Source organism: Rhinolophus sinicus, linkage group LG02 (genome assembly GCF_036562045.2).
Source record: "Rhinolophus sinicus isolate RSC01 linkage group LG02, ASM3656204v1, whole genome shotgun sequence".
Classification (NCBI taxonomy): domain Eukaryota; kingdom Metazoa; phylum Chordata; class Mammalia; order Chiroptera; family Rhinolophidae; genus Rhinolophus; species Rhinolophus sinicus.
Genome location: NC_133752.1, coordinates 46,342,011 through 46,350,439, shown reverse-complemented (window position 1 = coordinate 46,350,439; position 8,429 = coordinate 46,342,011). Strand labels below are relative to the sequence as shown.

General features: G+C 42.8%; 1 protein-coding gene across 8 annotated transcripts in view; it reads left to right on the top strand.

Annotated features, from left to right (window-relative positions):
- Positions 1–3,084: 3,084 nt before the first annotated feature.
- The window catches only part of AFF1 (ALF transcription elongation factor 1), a 178,497-nt gene continuing 173,152 nt past the window's right edge, over positions 3,085–8,429 (top strand). For 6 of the 8 annotated variants that reach the window (XM_074323851.1, XM_019731265.2, XM_074323832.1 and 3 more), the window contains exon 1: positions 3,086–3,335. The gene's annotated coding sequence lies outside the window, so the exon portion shown is untranslated. Of the gene's footprint in view, positions 3,336–8,429 lie in introns of all 8 variants that reach the window. The other 2 variants (XM_074323835.1, XM_074323824.1) reach the window with 2 other exon arrangements.

The window sequence follows — 8,429 nt, the reverse complement described above, 5'->3', positions numbered from 1 at the left end:
AGTTTTTCTAAAATGCGACCTGAGCAAAGCAATCTCCTACCCACTGCACTTAGCATGAAAGGAGAACTCCTTAAGTTGGCATGTAGGGTCCTTCACCATCAGCTTCCGGTTGATCTTTCCTGTTTTATTTCTTATCCCTGCCCCTTATAATCTTTGCCCCCAAGGTCCTCCTCCCCCTCTTTGTGTTCTTTTTTGGGAACTGGCTCTTCCTCCACTTCTCTTTACCTAGTTTAGGCTAATCCTTCCTCCTCTGTCACCCTCTCCTCAATTATACCGCCTTCCCCCAACTCTGGGTTAGTTGTTTTCCTCAGTTAAGATTTATTTACACTGTGAAGAAATTGATGCCCTTTGAAATATAAATGCAGTCTTTTTGGAAACTGCTGATTTAAAATGCTTGGGTGTTACTGACTGTAGAGTTTAGGAAGACTTCAGATTGGCCAAGCAAACAGTTGTTCTGTTGTGATGCCAGCACATTCCCCACCGGTCTCAATCTTAATGCATTCCTGTCTCCAGTACAGGTGCTCTGAGAATATGGTCCATGAGCCTCTCTGAGACACAGGGGGTTAACTTCTTTGTCTTTAAATTTTAAGTAACATCATGGCTGAAATTGTCAGATAACATCCCAGGAGTCCTCACATGAAGAGGCAGCTAAAAATGTACCATTATTGTATTAAAAAGGGAAAACACTTTTTTTCAGTTCTGTTTAAAAAAAGATCACTGATGTCAGAGACCTGCTTCACCTTGGCGGAAACATGATCAGAAATATATGTGACTCGGTTGTCAAGATTAAGAAAAGTGCTAGAATTGCACTGAGTGAGGTAAAAATGTAACTAAAGAATTCCTATAATGAAGAAGATAGCAGAGAGTGTATCTAAAAAGCTAAATATCTGTATCTCTATTGCATAATTACTTTTGTTTGTCATAATTAAAAAAAAATAGATGTAGTAAAATTACTACTGTGTTTCCCCGAAAATAAGACAGGGTCTTATACTGTATCTCCCCAAAAATAAGGCTGGGTCTTGTATTAATTTTTACTCCAAAAGATGCATTAGGGTGTATTTTCAGGGGATGCCTTATTTTTTCATGTACAGCAGTCTACATTTACTCAAATGCAGTCATGTCATCTTCTTCTGGAATATCACCATAATGTACTAATGCGTCCGTCTGGCTGACGATCTTAACTGGGGCTTATTTTCAGAGTAGGTCTTATTTTTGGGGAAACATGGTAGTATTTAAAATAGCCTGCTTATTAACCATTTATATAATGTGATCTGGAGAAAAGGCAGAAAGGCAACCTAAAAACTCACTGAAGTGACTATCCTCTTTATCATGAGAAAATTATTTTGATGTGTTTTTAAATAACCTACGAGCTTTCTGGAAATTACTCAATAGAAGTGTGCACTAGAATTGTTTATGTACCGGCTTCTTCCTGTTAGGCACTGGAATCTCATGAAAACAGGAGCTATACTTTTGTCACTGACGTGGTCCTTCAGCCAGCACACTGCCTTAAGAATATTCATATAAATGGAATGAACTACTTACTCTCTGAACCAAAGCTGCACAATCTTCAACAACAAAAAATTTGCAAAAGTACATCCCTCAACTTCAAAAGCAGGAAAATAAAATGATCAAACCTCCACTATCAACATCATTTACTAAATTGACTACAATTTGAAGGTAGTAAGAGGTTTTATGGGATGATAAAAAGGAAAAATTTTTAAACAGGAGTGATAAAAACCTTCACATTATAAAATAATACCATGCTTAAATATACGTATTTTACAGTGAAATATATTACTTCCGTAACAAAAAGGTTAAAATATTTGTTATGATTAGGTCTCACTATCTACTAGAAACTTTTAAGAAGTGCACACTCGTCTGTCAGAGGTGATGCCTGTCCCACCCTGCTCAGGGGTGACCTCCAAAGCTTTCATCTAGAGGCACACCTGATTTCATCAGGGACACCTTAGTTATTTTAGCTGGTAACGTAAATCAAATCCATATCATCACGGGAACATAGGGAGCAGGGAGAATATTACATTTTGGGAAACATTTCATAGGAAATTAAGTCAAGTAGCCAAGGGTTTAACTTGGAAATGAAAATATCTATAGATTAGATTTTCAGTCAAACACTGTTGGTGGGGACAATGAAGGAGTCAGGAAGGGCCAAGCAGCAGCAGCAGCAGCAACAACAAAGAACACAGGGCAAGGTGAGGGGTATTTTCATACATTATATTCTTTACATTTACATTATGTTACATTTGAGTAAGGTGATTTTCTTCAAATAATTTCACCAATTTTAAACCATTAAGCTTTTAGGAAAAAAGACCCATCTGGGCCATTTGATGTAATCTTTCTGCATCTCTTTCAGGGAGGAAGGTGACATGATGGAAAGAAGATAGCTTGATGCGTTCCCTGGTAGGTATGTTCATAGAAGAGATCGGGTAGCAACTTAACTAGATATTAGCTTTCCCTTCTTCCTTTGGTTCTGTTTGCCAAAGCCCCTACATCTGTTAGAATTTTCTAGAATCGGGCTGAAGAGCAAGAACCCGGAGGCTGAATTCAAGCCTCCGAATTGGTTTCCCGAGCCACTTTGTAGCTTGTGACATTGGGCACAACACTTATTTTCAGCTCTTTGGTTTCATTATTTGAAGAATGGCAACAATAATTTGTATGTCATAAGATTGTTGTGAAGATGAGACAGGTCTGTGTGTGAGAAGCCTTTTAAAAGCTCCCCAGATGTTAGTTATTACTTCCTTTAAAGGGCACAGATTCTGTTTCAGTTGTATAGGAGACTGCAAAAAGGCTCCTTGACACGTTCAGTCAGAACTTGACCCAGAGCTTAATCTCGCTGTAAAGCGAAGGGGTTCTCGTGCCCCACACCAGCCCAGGGCAGGGTGACCCACGCTGCGGGTGCTGTCACTGCTGTATTCATCCAGAGCTGCTGCTCCCCCTCCATCCTCCCAACGGTCTCCAGCGAAGGGCCGCCAGGTTCCTCACCATGTTGGTGGCGCCAGCTAGAGGGCATGGGCAGGGCGGAGCGGGGAGGGCGGGGCCTCCCGCGGAGGGCGTGGCCTCGCCTCCCGGGCGTTGTGGGGCGACAGGCGCTCGGAGCTTGTGAACCCGGAGCGGTCGAGTGCGCACTCGGCCGCGGCTTGCGCGCGTCACAGTCGCCCCCGGAGTGCGTGAGCCGCCGCTGAGCCCCAGGAGGACAGGCTGCCCTGTGCTCTCCGCACCGCAGGGTGCGTGCCCCTTCCCCACCGCAACAGGTCAGGGGAGGGCGGAGGCGGTGAGGGCGCAAGGCCCCCAAGACTGGAGGACCAAGGGTCTGGAAGGTAAGCGGAGTCCTGCACTCCCCGGGCTGGGTGTCAGCCTGGCCCCGAACCACGGCCGCTGATTTCTGGGAAGCCCAGGCTCTCCCCCGCCTCGCTGCCGGATTCCCAGCACGCTGACTCAAGTCGCTGGCCTTCCCACTTTTCCGGTGGGAACCTTCAGGGAGAGCGGGCGTAGACAACGCGGAGCTAGCTAGCACCGCCCTTACGTGCAAATACGCAGCAGGTATCGTCTAGAAAAACCGGGGGGACCACAAGAAGAAACCCATCCTTCTGCCTCACTCCTGTCCCCCCAAAACCAGACATCTGCGGGAGCGCCCCGCATCTTGCGGAAAGATGTTCCGTTGTTTGAACCTGGTCCCAGGGTTGCGTAATAGAAGAGTCCCAGAAGTTTCTCGGGGGGGGGGGGTGAAAGCGGGGCTTTTCTCTTCTCTGTCCCAAGCCCCCCTCTTCCCGGCATCGTCACCCCTCCCCCTTGCGTCTAGTACAGAGAGATTAGTGGTTCCAGTCCCAGCTAATTGTGATTGAGAGGGAGGCGCTTGTGGTGGTCCGCAGGCTCTCGAGAGGGAGGGGAAAAGTTGGAGGTACCTCTGAGACTTGCTCCTGGGGCTCAGGGAGGCGGCGCCTGCAGAGCGTGGGACTGGTTAATTTCTCTTGGTGATTCTCTCCTTGGTGTCTAATCCTCTGTGATTGCTGCATGAGAGCCCTCCAACCTTGCGAGCGCCGGGGTGGGCAAAGTAAAAGGGACAGGAAATGGAGAGTCGTATGAATCATACTTTACCTTAATGTAATGGTAGTTAATGAAGCTGCGAGAGCTCCGCGAGGGTCCCGAACTCAGTTTGTCTTCTAGGAGTTTCCACACCCCCATATTGTTATTTAAATTGTCCCAGGAAGACCCTTGGCTTTGAAGGTGGAGATGTGTCTGAAAATTCCTGGAGCCTGGGTCTGTTGGCGTGGGGGAGGACTCACAGACAATGTTTTGTATTTTAAAGGTGGGATGGGGTCATTTTAACCATGTTGGTGCACGTTGCATGCGGGTTGCGGGGGCTGTGATATACGGTCGAGGAACCAGACAGATTTTAAACCTTCAAGGCGAAACGGTAAGTTAAGGCGATGACAGTGTTCCCTAGGATAGTTGGAGAGTGAGCAGAGCTCAATAATTGAGGCACAGAAACGTCAGGCGAGGGAGTGGCCTGAGAGTTGTGGGGATTTTCCTTGTGCAAGATTATTTCAGAGCAAGACCTTGCAGAGCTGTGGAAGGTAGGCATCAGTGGGGTACCTCTCCCAGACCCACGTGGTGTCAAATTCCGGGTGGGGATAGAAAGCACAGAAAAGAAAGACTTTTGGACACAGGAGTCTAGTTCTGCTGACAGGCTTAAGAATACCTAGGCATGGCCCCGTTTCAATGTTTACTTCCTCTGTCTAATGTATTTCCTTAGCTTGCCTTTCATCTTTAGTGGAAAGGATTCCTTGAGTAGAGATTCTGGAAATAAATTCGCAGGAGAGTTGAAAATTCTGGATGATTTGCGTGCTTTAATTTAAAGGTGGTGTCTCTTGCCAGTGTTGGAAAGTATTTTATTTGAAGATAAACATGCAGAAAAAGAATAGAGAGAACTAAAGGATAAATACCCAAGAGAATGAAGGGAGACTAGGAGAATGCAAGACTAGGAGAGAAAGCAAGAGAATAGATAACTAGTACTTAAAACTAGGAAAACCAATTTGAGTTCAGCTCATTTAGGAGAGAGGGAATCAAGGAAAGGATTTGGGACAGACTTGATCACATTAAGACAAGGAGATGTTGAAGAGTGGGATACCAGGCATTGAAAAAAAATGAGTTTCGATATTGGGGACTCCCCCTCCCCTTTCTTTTTCTAAATATAACTTGCAGGGATTATGAGACTGGGGATGTGGTACTTGCAGGTATATTACCATGAATTCCTTGCTTTCCACTTGCAGGAAGAAAATGACGTGTAACACATCAGAGTTAACATGTCTGTTTCATTTACTGTAGCAATTGAGTTTCTGTAGTGTCTTTGGCATTTGTCATTTGCTTACAAACTCTTCAACTTTGTAAAAATACAATTTCAAAGAATCATGTGTTAAATTAGAATTCAACAATCTTCCAGAGACAGGATTTATGGGAAGAGTAAAAGCCCAAGTGATTATAAACATTTCTCCTACCAGATGGAGAATAGCGTGCATTGTTTGCCACCAGAAGTCACTGTTTCACTGGGGTTATAAGACAGTAAGTAGTTAGATTACATTAAACTCTCTGTCTTCTGTTTCTGATCTGCTTTAACTGAATTTTGTAAGGAGTTGGTTGAACTGTTACTTTTTTTTTAATTGACTAAGATACTTGCTTAATTGGGGTTTGGATTAAATTTGGAAGAGCACTGTTCAATATACGATACCTATATATGAGTTTCACCTTTATGAGGAACCTCTGCAAATCACTGTGGCCATGTGATCAGTTGAAGTGATATTGCCTTGGGAGTTGAAACGATGGGTAAACTCATCAAGCTTAGAAACGACAAACTTTTTTCAATATTTTTAAAGAAATAAGTGAAAGGATTTTCATGCTCAACTCTAATTTGTGCTCAAAACAAATGTGCATAATCCTTTTTGAAGTTAGTTACCTGTTCCAAATCTTGAGATGGATTTATGCTTTCACATTTTAAAAGGTAGAGCTAATTTACATATAAATATTTGGATCATCGTAAGACGTACACAGGGAACAATATACCCTGCAGATGTCTCTTAAGGTACGGCAACATAGCTGGGATATTATTCTGACTGTTAAAGCCCTACACTGAAAACTGTCTTTCAACTTGAATTCATTTGCTATCTTATCTTAGATATGACTGTTGAAGCTAAAAGCCCAAAGTTCCCCTATTTCAAGACTAGACCGTTAACTAATTTTTCAGGAGATTGAGAAAGTATGTTGGAAAGAGTACAAATTAAGGAACTGCATTTACCGCAAGTATACAAAAGTTTTTGTAAATAAATTATATTTCCCTCATTAAATTATAAATTCAACAATAGTTTCTGTTCCCAAATGATATTTAATTGGCGTGGTTTTCCAGCAGTCTCTCTTTTTTACAACAGTTGTAGTTTATTTAGTATTTGCTGAATTAAGTCTCAGATTTTATTAAAATAGATTATATAAAGCCTGTAATCCATGTATTAAAATGCTGCCCCAGTGCAGAAATAAGTATGTAACATGTAGCTGTCTGTCGGTGCACATCCTTTATTTTTGACCGTTTATATGTGCACAACAGTTTGTTGTAAACTTGAAACCATAAGGCCGTGAAACCATCATCGAGGTTGCTAATACTGTAGCCATTTCTGCCTTAGGCCTTAGGACAGAACTCCTTCACTAGTGTTCTCCAGGGGAAGAAAATCAGCTGATTTTCCTAAATTATCTGGCCCATTTTAAACATGACTAAGGGTTTCTTATTGGAGTGACTTTTTCCTATTAAAAGACTGTGGTTATTGTGACAAGTGGAGCCCAGAGGAATCAATTACATCATTCATACCTCATATGCATTCCTAATACCTCATAAGTATTGAGCATCTTCTCTGTGCCAGACAGAACTCTAAGCACTGGAGAAACTGTGGTGGCCCCGTGATAAAGAAAGAAAAGGAGCCCATATAGGGGGAGTTGACATTCCTGTAGCACAAAAGCTGTTTGTTTACCAATGGCTTGCATATGACATATCATTTGAGTCTAATTGTAACTCTGAAGTTGGAGTTCATTTTCCATTTTAAAATCAGGAAATTGAGTTGAAGAAGTGACCTGACTGACTCAAAGCCTGGTGCCCTTTCTACTCCGGTACACGGGGTTGGCTGGGTTGATATGTGGTTTCCTGTTTTTCAAGAATTACAGCTTGACTCTAAAATATAAATAGTGTTTCTCCTTGGCTAAGTAATTCTTTCTGATTATTATGGGAATGAAAAAGGAGGTATTTTCATTTAGCATTCTGGACATATATTTGTGACTCCAGAGGAAATATGCAAACCTATTAAACAGACGTGGTATTTAAATAAACGTGTGTTTATTTATACCAGATAAAGACTCTTACCTTCCTAAAAATCAAATGCAAGGGCTTATGAATCATCTCCCTTTGTGCTTCAACTCTGTTGCTCAAGTTATGAAATTCAGTTCCCAGCCCGGTATAAATCAGGATAGACCCATACCATTTCCTTCAATCTGGTAGGTTTGGTAAATACATGCAGTAGAGCAGTGGTTCTCGGACTTATAATAAGCACCTGAATCTCTTGGAAGGCTTGTTAAAACACAGCTGTGTCTCTCCAGCCCCCACTCGCACGTAAGTTTCTGATTCAGTACATCTGGGGTAATGCCCAAGAATTTGCATTTGTAACGTGTTTGCAGGTGATGTGGCTGCTGCTAGTACTGGAATTACACTTTGAGAACTGGAGTGTAGCAGAGAATTTAACAGCATGGTTTCTCAGCCAGATAGCTTGGGCTTGAATCTTGGATATGCCCCCTACTTAGCTGTCAGACCTTAGGCAAGGAACATGTTTTTAAAACTGTGAAGGCTCTGAGAATTTACCCTCCTTTCAAACTAACAAGGTTAACTGGCCACAGTTTCATGGACTCCTGGGAATGAGTTTATTACTCACTGTAATAGCTGTAGCCAGAGTATCAAGATTTTCTTACACGGGTTCCCTAAGTCTCCATTTCCAAAGGGACATGCGAGGAGAGCCAGGTGACACCTGCAGACTAGGTTGCATTACGGAGAGGACTCCTGAGTTTTGGGAATCCCAGTCTTTTATAATGGGCAGTAGGCATGCTTGCCTTTGTTCCAAGGGATACATTATCTTGATGATACTGGATGGTAAACATGCTGCCCTTTGCTCTAGAAGGAGACACTGTCTCTTTTTCAAGGCTGTTCTCTATACAGGCATCCTTAAAGATTGTCTGGAGCAACAGCACTCGGTGCAATGTGCGCCAATGCCGTAGACCCAGGGAGACTGGCTCCCAGCACTTTTCCTTTCCCTTATAAAGTGGGGCTGACAATCTAGTAATGTCTCCCTTATTGGGTAGTTGGGTAGATTAAAGGTACTAAGATTTGG